Consider the following 12,722-nt stretch of genomic DNA (forward strand, 5'->3'; position numbering starts at 1 on the left):
AATGAGAAAACTGAAAACCAAATACTGTGTCATGAACACAAAAAGATACTTAAGAAGGGAAACTTAAAGACAGATTTCTTTGTTAATAATTGATGTAGGTCACTTCACTGAAGCCCTAGTTTCCTCTTCTGCAGAATGATGTCGCTGTACTACATGACCTCTTACGTTTCATTCCAAACTTAAAATTCTATGAGCCTCTCGTTGACCCATTTGAGGACTTTGAACTTAGTAATGGGGCTCCCACAACAGCAGGAGCTTTCTTTAGGGGGCCTTTTATATTGCCCTACTATCTGTGTCTTGTGGTTAAAAACATACTTTCTCCTTGATCCCCATTAACTAAAAATCTACTCCCTGCTTTTTGAGAGAGGGAGGGAAGGAGAGAGAGAGAGAGAGAGAACTTCCATGGTGATGATGGTGTCATCAGGCTACAAGAGCAAAGGCCTGCACTTGTGTGAGTCTGTCAGGAGAAGAGATTGCAAGGAGATTCCCTATCATACCACTCATTTATCCTGTGAACTATTTATATTCACTCACTCTGCATTCATCCCCTGGTGTTAAGTAGTATGAAGGACTCGTTTTATTCAGAGCCAAGATCAGTTGGTATGGATGATTTTTATTTAAACAAGTAATATTGTTCAAAAATATTCTTTTAAAAAATATAGGAATGTTTTATTTACTCATGGCTTAGGAGACATTAGTTTCTCTAATGCCAAATTTGAAGGCACCAGCAAATATCATTATGAAGACTGACATTGTTTTACAGAACATGACCTGGCTTGTGATTAAAGAAGTTCTCTCACATTACCACTTTCCCCTTTTCTTACCTAGTACTAAGATTCTGTGCCTTTGCACTAACTGGTACTATTAATTATATGGAGTATTGTTGTTGAGATGCAAACACAGTCTAGATATTTATAATGCAAAATGAAGTTGGTATGATCATGGTGTGGCCTGAGCTGTTAAAAGCCAGTACAATTGAAATGTCTGTCCAAAGCATACTGGAATGTGTTCTATAAATTTTCTCATAGTTTGTAAAGATAATTTTATTCCAGTAAACCTTTCTGTGGCATGAACTAAATATACAATACTTTATCAATGTATGAAAAGCCTATAAATTTTAGATAATTGAATTATAGGCCACCCTCACCAATACTTGAAGAGATTATGTTGTTCAGATGTAAGTAGCTCCTTTAACTATATTTATTTTTATGGAAAATTGGAAAGGCATACTTGAGAAATGCAAAAAGGTAGTTATATTGCTAATCTAATAATATCTTAAATGTCTGTGTTATCTTCAAGTTTTAGGATTTGTTTGTTTTTTAAAGACCTATGATAGCTTCATTGTTTTTGTAACTCCTCCCTCTTGAACACTCAAAAGCAACCAGATTCTGAAATTTCTGGCTTCGCTGGGAAATATTTTAAATATACATGTAGCTAGGACATGTGAGTATGTGAGTTTATATTTTTTTTAACATGGTATAAATAAATGTAAGAAATTATCACTTAGGCAGTGGTTTTATTACAGCATTTCAAGAAAATGCCTGGAATTCTGATAGGCTGTGCTGATGGACCCGGATGTGGGCAATTGAATTCTTATATTGCCACTATTTCATAACTATCAGTCTTAACACCATTCAACACCACTAAACATATAAAAGGTGACTATAAAACCATGTTTACAGACCTCAGTGATTTCAGTATCTGATTGTGTTTGAAGCCAGAGTCAAACTCATTATGCTACGTACCTTTTTCTTCTCTCCTCAGCTGTGTCGTCAGCTTCCCCTTAGCTTTAAGACACAGTAATACAAAGCCACAGCTGGACGATCCGTGGTGTTTGTTATTTCAATGCAACGACATTTGGCAGAGGCCATTACAATAGATAGCCATTATGGGCAAAGATACAGGAATTCACAAACAAAATCAATCACTTCAAATGGCCCATGAAAGGAGGAATCTTACATTTAATATTCTATAGTAAATATTCACCCAAGAAAGCGTACATTAAAAGAACATTAGGAGGTAAATAATTCAGAGTGCTGCGCAGGGACTTCACAGTGTGGTTTCCATTCAGGTTAATGGGTGTTTGGTAACTAAGTCCCTGTGCTTCAATGACCCTGGTATGTGTTCCTAAGGGCGACCCAGGAAGTTCCTAAGGTTTCAGAGTTAGAGCTTTTCTTCAGAAAACTAGGTGAAAGTAAAACTGTACCTAAAAGAGAAATTTGTGTATGGTCTCTTGGAATCTTAGATTACTACTAAATAATGTGTATCAGATCCCAAACAACACCCCTCTAAACAGATTACCTTTGTTTTCTCAAATTCTCTCCATTACTGATCTATTTGAATTACATTTAAATGGAAGGATATAATCTCATTTTGAAATCAAAATCCCCCTCAAAGATTTTAAATATTGATTTAGAAGCTAACTGAATGCTAGGTAAAAGTGTAAAGAAAAATTAAAGTTCATTAAGACTGAGACAGTATTATTTAAACATCCATGTATTTATGTATAATAGTCCCAAATATTTGCCCTTATGTAGGCATGACCTTGTTTCAGAAATATACCCTGCATCCCACAGGGGTAATGATTCAAATTGTCCAAAAGACCTACTCTGAGAGAAGGGTTTCTGTTCCCGTTCTCCCTCTCTTCGTTATTAGGTGATGTTAACGCACCTGCGTCATACCTGACCCAATCATTTCTTCCACCTTCACTGCGTCTCTCTAGAACATCATTTCATCTTGTTGCTATCATTCTCTCCTGATTGTCTCCTTTTGTCTACGGTGTGCTCTTCAACCAGCAGTCTTTGGGGGCTGTTAAGATCTCCTTTGTAGTTTATTCAACTAGAGGTTTACCTGGGGAACAGATTTGGGACGGCTTCTGCCAGAGTCATGACCATGTTCAATGAGAGAAATGCATCTGGCTACGGGACAAGGTACTTTAGAAGTACCACCTTGCTTTCCCCAGGGCCAGGGCAGGAGCAGAGGGGAGGATTTCCAAGACACAGACTTTCGGTGCTAAAACCAGGATAGTGAGTCACCAGGCAACCTCAAAAAGAACTATGATACTAAAGCCTTGAAGTGAAAAGTGAGCCCACCGCCTACATTCCAGCACATACCAGAAGATAATTTGGAGTGGAAGGAGGTAAGAGAATGTCCACAAGGCTCAAAAATGAACAAGAATAACCCCTCTGTTCTAGTTCACTCACTCCCACTGACTCAGGGTATTGAGCCATCATAAAAATGCAAAAAGTAAAAATAAATAAAGGCTGCACTCCTGTTTGTTTCTCCTCAGTGCCCTAATGTGATATGCTACCTTTTGTTATCCGTTGTCTTTTTATGATGTGTCCTGTTAGCCTAATTAGATTGTAAGCTCTTAGAGAGCAGAGGCTGTTTCTCTTGTATCTTTGTAGCCTCATGCCTAGTACACAACCTTGCACACATAGGCACTCAATAAATGTCTGTTTTTGATGATAATCTCCTAATGTTGACCTATTGGTTTGGTCATTGATATCTATTCTTCTACAATAGAGGTACAGGGGACAGAATAGGTGGTGAAATTTACATTTTAAATAGGTGTTTATAAGGTTAGTCCTTAAACTTACAATGTTTTTACTCATCAGAGCTGACCTTGATTTGGGTAGGGTAATGTACTGAATTCATTTGGTTTACAATGCTGGCTGTACTGAACACACAAATGAAGTGAGTTCAGCAAGTTTTGTGTCCTCACTGTGAGTGGCGCAAGTTAAATCTAATACTCATAAATGCTATGCCATACGTAGGAAGGAAGAAGGGCGGCTTGAGCTCTGACTTCTGTGGTTCAACTGTAAAAGGGAAGCCAAATGAGATGAGTTAGAGCCTTCCTTGAAGGCTTTCAAAACCTACTGGGAATCCAACTGGTGGTTCCTGAGGGTCCTTAAAAATTAAGTATACATTTATCTTAAAAACAAACTGAAACCAAAAAACAAAACTCTTGTGTTTCTATGAAGCAGATCCAAAATAGTTTAATCTCTACCAGAATGTGAGGGGAAAGAGCTCATGGGAAAAGATGGAGCATCTCAGCCTCCTTAGTTCATCTAGTCAGCACCTGGTGGCCAGTGACTTCCAGGTTACATGTGAGGGCAAGATGGCATAGGTCAGCGAAGGTGAGCAAGCAGCCGATTGCTGTCTAGCCAAGGGACCATAAACATTACTTTCTTGAGCATGGAATTTCTTTCTTTCATTGTCTACTCTTCCACATAGTTAATTGTGTAATATTAATTTCCTTCTGTAAAGTGTAGGAAAAGTGCTAGAAGACAACACTACAATGATAAAAGCGCTTATTTCTGAATGAATAGGATTAGAGATTTTCCCACATTTTCAAAGTTTTTATTATAATCACATAATGTTACTTCATAAAATATTTAAAAAGACACGAGAGCAAGATTTCTAACAGAATCCCAACAGGGAAGTTTGGAAAAATCTAGTATATGCCATGTCTAACTACACATTAAAAGAGTATCTTTGCTCACTAAATAAATCATCTCAAGAGTTAGCATCTTTAGTTCTTTACCATGTGGCTAGTTCTTTAATTTCAAAACCAAATACAAGAAATCCATGAGATTGAACCGATATCTTCCACTTATATTTTAGCTACCGAATGTCTGCTGGATGCTGTGCACGTATCATTTGCTTTGCATGTATTATTTCACAACAATTCTATTATTGTGCAGATAAATACACTGAGACTAAGAGAGTTTGTGTATCTGGCCCCCAAGGGTGATGAACAAAGAGTGGACACAGGGCTTGCTACATACCAGGTGCTGTTCTAAGTACTTGACATACATAAATGCATTTAATCTTCACAGTTGTCCAAATAAATACATAAATTCTTTTATTATTCCCTTTATACCAATATGAAAACTGAAGTGTGGGGGACTTCAGTAACTTTTTCTTTCTTCCTTTCTTCCTTTCTTCCTTTTTTTTTTTTGCTTGTCACACGCTATTTTATTTTATTTATGGGGGTGACACTGGTTACTAAGATTATATAGGTTTTCAGTGTATCATTCTCTGATACGTTGTCCATGTATTCAGGCAGCTGGTTAGTAAGAAAGTCAGGTCAGAAGCCACAGGGTCTCGCTCCAAAGTCTGTCCTCAGTCACTGTGTACTTCCTGGCAGAAGTTTAACCCTACAGGTAGCAATTTCTATTAGGGTATTCATCATATTCTATCACAACATATTTGCACTACATACACATATTTGATACATACCAAATAATAAGTGACAAGTATATGAATTATGAAGCAAACATAAGGAGAATGTTACCACTAGCCCTTAAGCTACTTGAGCGTTCTTCCTATTATCCTGGATTTTCTATTTACTATTATCTTGCTTTTAAATAATTTTATTATATCCAGATATAAACTTCAATAAACATTGTAAGATTGTCATAACTTTGTGTTTGGTCTTCTAATACTTGATTTTTTTGCAAGATTTATTCATTTCTTTTACATGTGACTAGTTTATTTTCACTATTGCACAATGCCATTGTGTGAATGTCATATTTTATTTTTATCCATTCTTTTTTAGTGAACATTAAGGTTTTCAGTGCGTAGCTAACACGCACAATGCTTTTATGAACATCCTTGGGAAGTTCTCTCAGTGCATGTGTACAAGAATTTGTATACGGAACATGTGCCAAGGAATAAAATTGATAGGCCCTTGAGGAAAAATGCCCACGTATGCGTGATATTGCCACATTGCTTTTCCTAAGTTGCTGGACACTTTATATTCCTAACAGCAGTTGTCCACATTTTTGCTAACACTTGGTTTGGTATTTTCAGATAACAAACTGTGCCCACCTGGTACATGTAAATTTTATTTCATTGTGGTCTCATCTTGCACTTCCCTGACCCCTTGTGAAGAGAGCATGTTTTCTTCTCCCTTAGTATTACCTCCTGTGAAATGACTATTCATCTTTGTCCACTTTTCTGCTGGTTAGCTCACTTTTTTCTTTTAAAGAATTCTTTTTTTCATGAGGAAAAATTTTATTATCTGTAATGCTTAATTTGAACAGCTATAACAGAATGCAGTCCTTTCACTTCTTTCTTTTCTCTTCTTTTGTAAATTTATTTTTTATTTAAGTATAGTTGGTATACAATTTTATATTGGTTATATTAATTTCAGGTATACAATATAGTGATTTGACATTTTTATACCTTATAATGTGATCACTCCACTAATTCTAGTAACCATTTGTTACATTATTACTTTTTAAGTATATTTTATTGATTATGTTGTTACAGTAGTTCCAATTTTTTCCCCTTTGCTCCCCTCTGCCCAGTACCCCACTTCCCTCCAGAGATCCCACTCCCCTTAGTTCATGTCCATGGGTCATGCATATAAGTTCTTTGGCTTCACCCTTTCCTATATTATTCTTAACTTCCCCCTGCCTATTTTGTACCAACTGATTATGCTTCTTAGTCCCTGCTCCATATCCCCATTTCTTCCCTCCCCACTCCCAGTTGATAACCCTCCAAATGATCCCCATACCTCTGATTCTGTTCCTATTCTGGTTTGCTTAGTTGGATTTTGTTCTTATTTTTTAGATTCAGTTATTGATAGTTGTGAGTTTGTTGTCATTTTAGTGTTCATATTTTTAATATTCTTTTTCTTAAGTAAGTCTCTTTGACATTTCATATAATAATGGCTTGGTGATGGTGAACTCCTTTAACTTTACCTTGTCTGGGAAGCACTTCATCTGCCCTTCCATTCTAAATAATAGCTTTGCTGGATAGAGTAATCCTGGTTGAAGGTTGCCTTTCATCACATTGAATACTGCTTGTCAGTCCCTTCCTGCCTGCAAAGTGTCTTTTGAGAAATCAGCTGATAGTCCTATAGGCAGCCCCCTGTAGGCAACTCTCTGGCTCTCTTATTTTAAAGAATTCTGAATATGAGGTCTCTCCAGAAGGTATTCAGCCATGTAACATGAAAAATAGAAACATTTATTGAAGAAGATACAAGATACAAGAAGCATTGTACATAGGACAGTGACACCTCAGTCCCCTTCAAAGTAGGCACCTTGGGACCTCACACAGTTCTCCCAAACACCATCAGCTGCCCCATCATATTTTCCTGAATTTCATTGATGGTCTGAAATTGCTACCCTTTCAAAGGTGATTTTAGTTTGGGGAAAAGCCAGAAGTCACAGGGTGCCAAATCTCAGCTGTAAGAGAGCAAAGTCACCTGGATGATCTGATGTTTCACCAAAAAACTCTGCAGGAGAAGGATTTATGAGTGGACATGTTGTTGTGATGAAGCTGCCAATCTCCAGTTGCCCTTAGCTGCAGCCTTCTGAATCATCTAGTTTCCACGGAGGAATGTTCAAGCTTAATGCAAAATTTGATGCAGATTTGTTGCCCTACTCACTCAGTCATTTTGAATGCAACAACCACACAGTGCACATGCTCACTCAATGGCATCTACCACCCCCACTGACTAGCACAGTGAAGTCATCATTGTTCACACATGCGCATTCCAGTCCACTCTCCTTGGCTGCCAGGTTACATCAATGTTGTGCAAACCTTTCTCGTTATGTTAACAATAACTGGACTTCTTTCATATGTGGAATATGCTATATCTATACACCCGTGTAACCACTACCAAGATTACAACCAACACCCTGGAAGGCTCACTCGTGCTCTCTTTAGTCAATCTCTCTGTCAACAGTAACCATTGACCTCTATCAATGCAGATTTCTTTTGCCTGTTTTTAAATTTCATATGAATAAAATTATATGGTATGTATTTTTTTGTAACTAGTTTCTTTCAGTCAAAGTTATGTTTGTCTGATTCATCCCTGTTGATTCACAGAGTAGTTCATTTTTGTTGTTGTTGTTGTTGCTGTGTAGTAGCTCTTTACGTTTGAATGATCAATTCTAAAGATGGTGGTCTTTTGGGTTGTTTCCAGTTTAAGGTTGTTATGAATACACCTGTTATGAACATTGTGGAATATGTATTTTTGGAAGATATTGTGCTCATTTCTATTGGGTATATGGTAAGGAGTGGAACTGCTGAGTCACAAGATTCACCTGTGATTGGCCTTACTAGATACCGCCAAACAGTTTTCCAAGAGAGTTTTACCAGTTTATACTTTCCTTTCCTCAGCAATAACTGAGCTCCAGTTGCTTCACATACTTACCAGCTCTTGGTATTGTCACTCCTTATAAATTTAACCCTTTTGCTATCTATATAGTTGTAAATCATTATGGGTTTTGATTTATATACCCTTGATGAATAATGATGTTGAGTATCTTTTTATTGCTTATTGACTATTTGCATATCTTCTTTTGTGACATGCCTCTTTAAAGCTTCCCCCATTCTTTGAATTGAATTGCCAAGTTTTTTCTTATATAGGGGGGTCTAGATTCAAGTCATTTGCTCTTCTCTCTCTCTTTCTATACATATACATATATATATATAAAATTCTGCACATATATACATATGTGGCTTGCCTTTTCACTGTCTTAATGGCATACTTTGAAGACTAAGACTTCTTAATTTAATAAATTTAATTTTAATTTATCCATATTTCATGTATCATTTGTTTTCTATTTAAGAACTCTTACCTAGCCCAGTGTCATGAAGGTAATCTCCTATTTTCTTATAGAAACTTACTTTTTTTTCCTTTCCATGTTTGGATTTATGATTCATCTCAAGTTGAGTTGGGGATATGATGTAAGGTAGAGGTCAAGGTTTTCCCCTCATAAAGCAAGGGTCACCAACCCCCAGGCTGTGGACCAGTACCTGTCCACGGCCTGTTAGGAACCAGGCCACACAGCAGGAGGTGAGCGGCAGATCAGCAAGTGAAGCTTTGCTCACATTACCACCTGAGCTCTGCCTCCTGTTCCCTCCCCACAACCCCCATGGAGAAATTGTCTTCTACCAAACTGGTCTCTGGTGCCAAAAAGGTTGGAGACTGCTGTCTTAAGGAAATCCAATTGACACAACACCCTTTATTGTAATTATCACCTTTCTCCACTGAATTACAGTGTCACTTAAAAGTAAATCAGGTTACCATTTATATGTTGAATTTATAAATGTTATTCTGGTTTCTCTTGACTCTAGATTCTGTACTTTTTATTCTTGCAACATTATTATGTTATCTTCATTATTATAACTTCATAAGTCTTGATATGTGGAACTGGAGAGTATCCAGCTTATTTATCTTCAATATTGCTGTCACTATTCTTGGCACTTTGTAGCTCAACCTACAATTTTAGAATCAGAGTTATCACCTTCCACATTTAATAAAACCTTCTGGGATTTCTATTGAGATTGAAGATCAGTTTGAGGAGAATTGACAATTTAAAAGTATCGAGTCTTCCAATTCATAAACTCAATTTTAAGTTTTCCATATAGCAGGCTTTTACATTTTTTCTAATATCTATTCCTAAGTATTTGATGGGTTTGTTTGGTGCTATTTTAAATAATTTTTCATTCAATTTAAATTTCTGCCTGTTTGTTGTTAGTATAGAAAAATAAAGGTTTTTTTGTATATTGATCTTATATCCAGTATAACCACTAAATGAACTCAGTGATTCTAAAAGTTTGTATATTCTTTGGGTTTTTTTCATGACCAATTATACTTTCCTGAAAACTGACAGTTTTATTCCTTCCTTTCCAATCTTATATTTTTTATTTTCTATATAGTACTATATTAAGTAAGACTCCTACCCAGTGTTGATTAGAATTGATAAAAGTAGTCATCTCTATTTTCTTCCCAACCTCAAGGAAAATTATTTAATGTTTCACCAAAAATAATAATGTTAGTTGTAGGCTTTTGGTAGATATACTTTATTAGATGAAGGTGGTTTCCTTCTATTCATAGCTTGCTAAGAATTTTAATCTTTCATATGTTTTAGATGAAAATAAATACTTATTCTGTATCTATTACTGTGAGCATATAGATTTCTCCCTGATTCTGTAATTGTGCTAAATTACATTGATTTTCAAAAGTAAATGCAAACTTGCCTTACTAGAATAAACCTCGTGATGCAATATCTTTTCTCTGTATTATTGTACGTGCATGCTAATATTTTAAAAGGATTTTTACATTAGTGTTGATGAAATAGCTTGACATAGTTTTTCTTGTATAGCTTTGTTATGTTTTTCTATAAAGTTTATGTTCGTGTCATTAATAAATTGGAAAGTGTTTCCTCTTTTTCTATTTTCTAGAAAAGTTTGTATAATATTGGTATTATTTCTTTCCAAAGTGGAAGAATTTAAGCCATTTAGAATTTTAATTTTCTCTGTGAAGATATTTTTAAATTACAGCTTAAATATTTTTAATACATATAAAGTTATTCATATTTTCTATTTTCTCTTGTGTCAATTTTGGTAAATTGTGTTCTTTAGTAAATTTGTCCCTTTTAGCTAAATTGAATAAAGTTTTTCATGATATTCTCTTTTAATTCTCTAGGATATCTAATATATCTCTTTCTCTCATAATTTTCCAGAGGTTTCTTGTCTTTATTGTATATTTGTATAATATGTCCTTAAATTTTTTATTTTTATCACTTTCTTCCTTCTCCTCTCTTCAGTTGAATTTACTCTGCTTGTTCTAGTTTCTTGAAGTAAAAGGTCAGATTGTTGATTCTTCAAGCATTCTTCTTGTCTTGTGTAATATCTGGGTTTAGAGCTATAAATTTTTCTCCAAATTCTGCTTTAGAAGCATCCTACAAGTTTTAAATATGTTGAATCTTCATTATCATTCAGTTCAAAACGCTTTCTAATTTCCAATGTGTTTTCCTCATTAATGCATGGATTATCTATGTGTATTGCTTAATTTCCATATACTTAGAAATTTTCTAGAAATGTCCCATTGTGGTCAAAAATCATACTCTGTGTGCCTCATTTTCAATGCCATACATTAGAAATTATTTTTATTTTATGTAATATATAGTGTAAATTTATAAAAATTTTAAAATATAAATTTGTTTACATTTATACTTCGTTAACTTATTTCTATGCTCCATGTTCCTTTTGGCATATCAGAAATTTTACATGAGGTTTTCTTTTTGTTTTTGGATTTTTGGTTTGTTTGGGTTTTTTTTTTTGTTTGTTTGTTTTCTTTTGCATTTTTCTTAAATCCTTTATAAGTTCCATTGGTGAAGACTTATTTATAAGGAAAAAAATCAGATATGTATGCCTGAAAACTGTTTATTTCATCCTTGCTTTTCTGGACACAAAGTTCTAGGTTAACAGTGATTTTCTCTCACCTCTTTAAATATATTATTCCTCTGTCTCCTGATTTATGTTGCTGCTGAAAAGCTTTCTGTCATTCACTATTATTACTCTGTTCATCCTCTGGCTGTTTATATAACCTAGTTTCTGTTAATGGAGTTCTGAAGTTGTGCCACAATAAGTTTATACATGAATTTTCTCTACTTATTTTGCTAGGTAAACAGGTTGAAAAAGTGGTTCATAAAGGTGCAGGTATGTAATGGTGACACAGGACAGATGAACCCAAAAGTTCTGTGGGATAAGAAGAAGAGGAATTGTGACCAGAGTGCCCTAGCGTGGCTTCTGGAGCCTGTCTGGGGAGTCAGTACTGTCCTTATTCCATCTCATTTAATGCAAAGTAATTTGACCATTTGATGAAATAGACTTCTATAATGAGTTACATCATAATTGTGTTTTTTTCTCCCATCAGGTAGTTTCTTCCCTTTTGAAAGTAAAGCTTTCAGGAATTATTTGATCTTTGTTGGAAACTGATGAAATATTACAGGATCTCTCTTCCTTTGCACAAGCTAACAGAACTGGAAGTTCATTTTACGGGGTTATGAGATAAAGGGCACAGAGCTTTTGCACCAGTTCTTCTCCTCTCTCCCTGTTAAGTACTCATACTACTCTTGCCTGGACTACCATGGCCTTCCAGGATTGCCTTTCTCTAATTCATTCAGTCCCTAATGCAAAATGAGTATCATAAAGTAGGGTTGACCCTTGAACATAGCGGGGATTAGGGGTACCAACTTCCTTCCCATGCAATCAAAAATCTATGTATAACTTCTGAGTCTTCCCAAACTTTGATTGATAACCTACTGTTGGCAGGAAGCCTTACCAACAACATAAGGAAAATACATTTACTGTATTTATTGAAAAGAAATCTACTTATTAGTGGGCTGACACAGTTGAAATCCATGTTCAAGGATCAGTTGTACTGATTTCGCCCGGAACCGTCCTCTGATTTCTGACCACAGTCAGTTCTCATTCTGTAGCCTGAATCCAGACCCACGCTCTCCCTCATTAGCTCTAGTACCATTTCTCACAACACCTTCACGTGATCTGAAGCTCTGGCTGCACCCAGTGATTTATGGTGGCTCCAGGCTTCACTCATGCCACTCCTGACACCTCAAGTTGTCATATGTCCCCATCTAGTGACAAGACTTTCCACCACAAGTCTTTTCTCTATCTTCACACAGCCTCCAAAACTCAGTGGAGTAAACACTTGCAACTGGCGGTCCAGCTTCCTTTTTCCCACCTTTTAAGCCAAAGTTTCCTATATTTTCTCTGAAAAACAATCCCTTCCACTCTTAACCATGTGGTTTATGGGGGCTTAGCTCTGTATACTGCTCCAGGAGTAGGCCCTGACTGACTTAAACCTACTGACATATCCTGCCCCCCACCTCCAACACAATAATTGGTTCAGGGATGGAAATATGACCCTATGCAGGGATACAAATTCTTCC

The sequence above is a fragment of the Furipterus horrens genome, unplaced genomic scaffold (assembly GCF_987537825.1).
Source record: "Furipterus horrens unplaced genomic scaffold, mFurHor1.1.pri manual_scaffold_3, whole genome shotgun sequence".
NCBI classification, from domain to species: Eukaryota; Metazoa; Chordata; class Mammalia; order Chiroptera; family Furipteridae; genus Furipterus; species Furipterus horrens.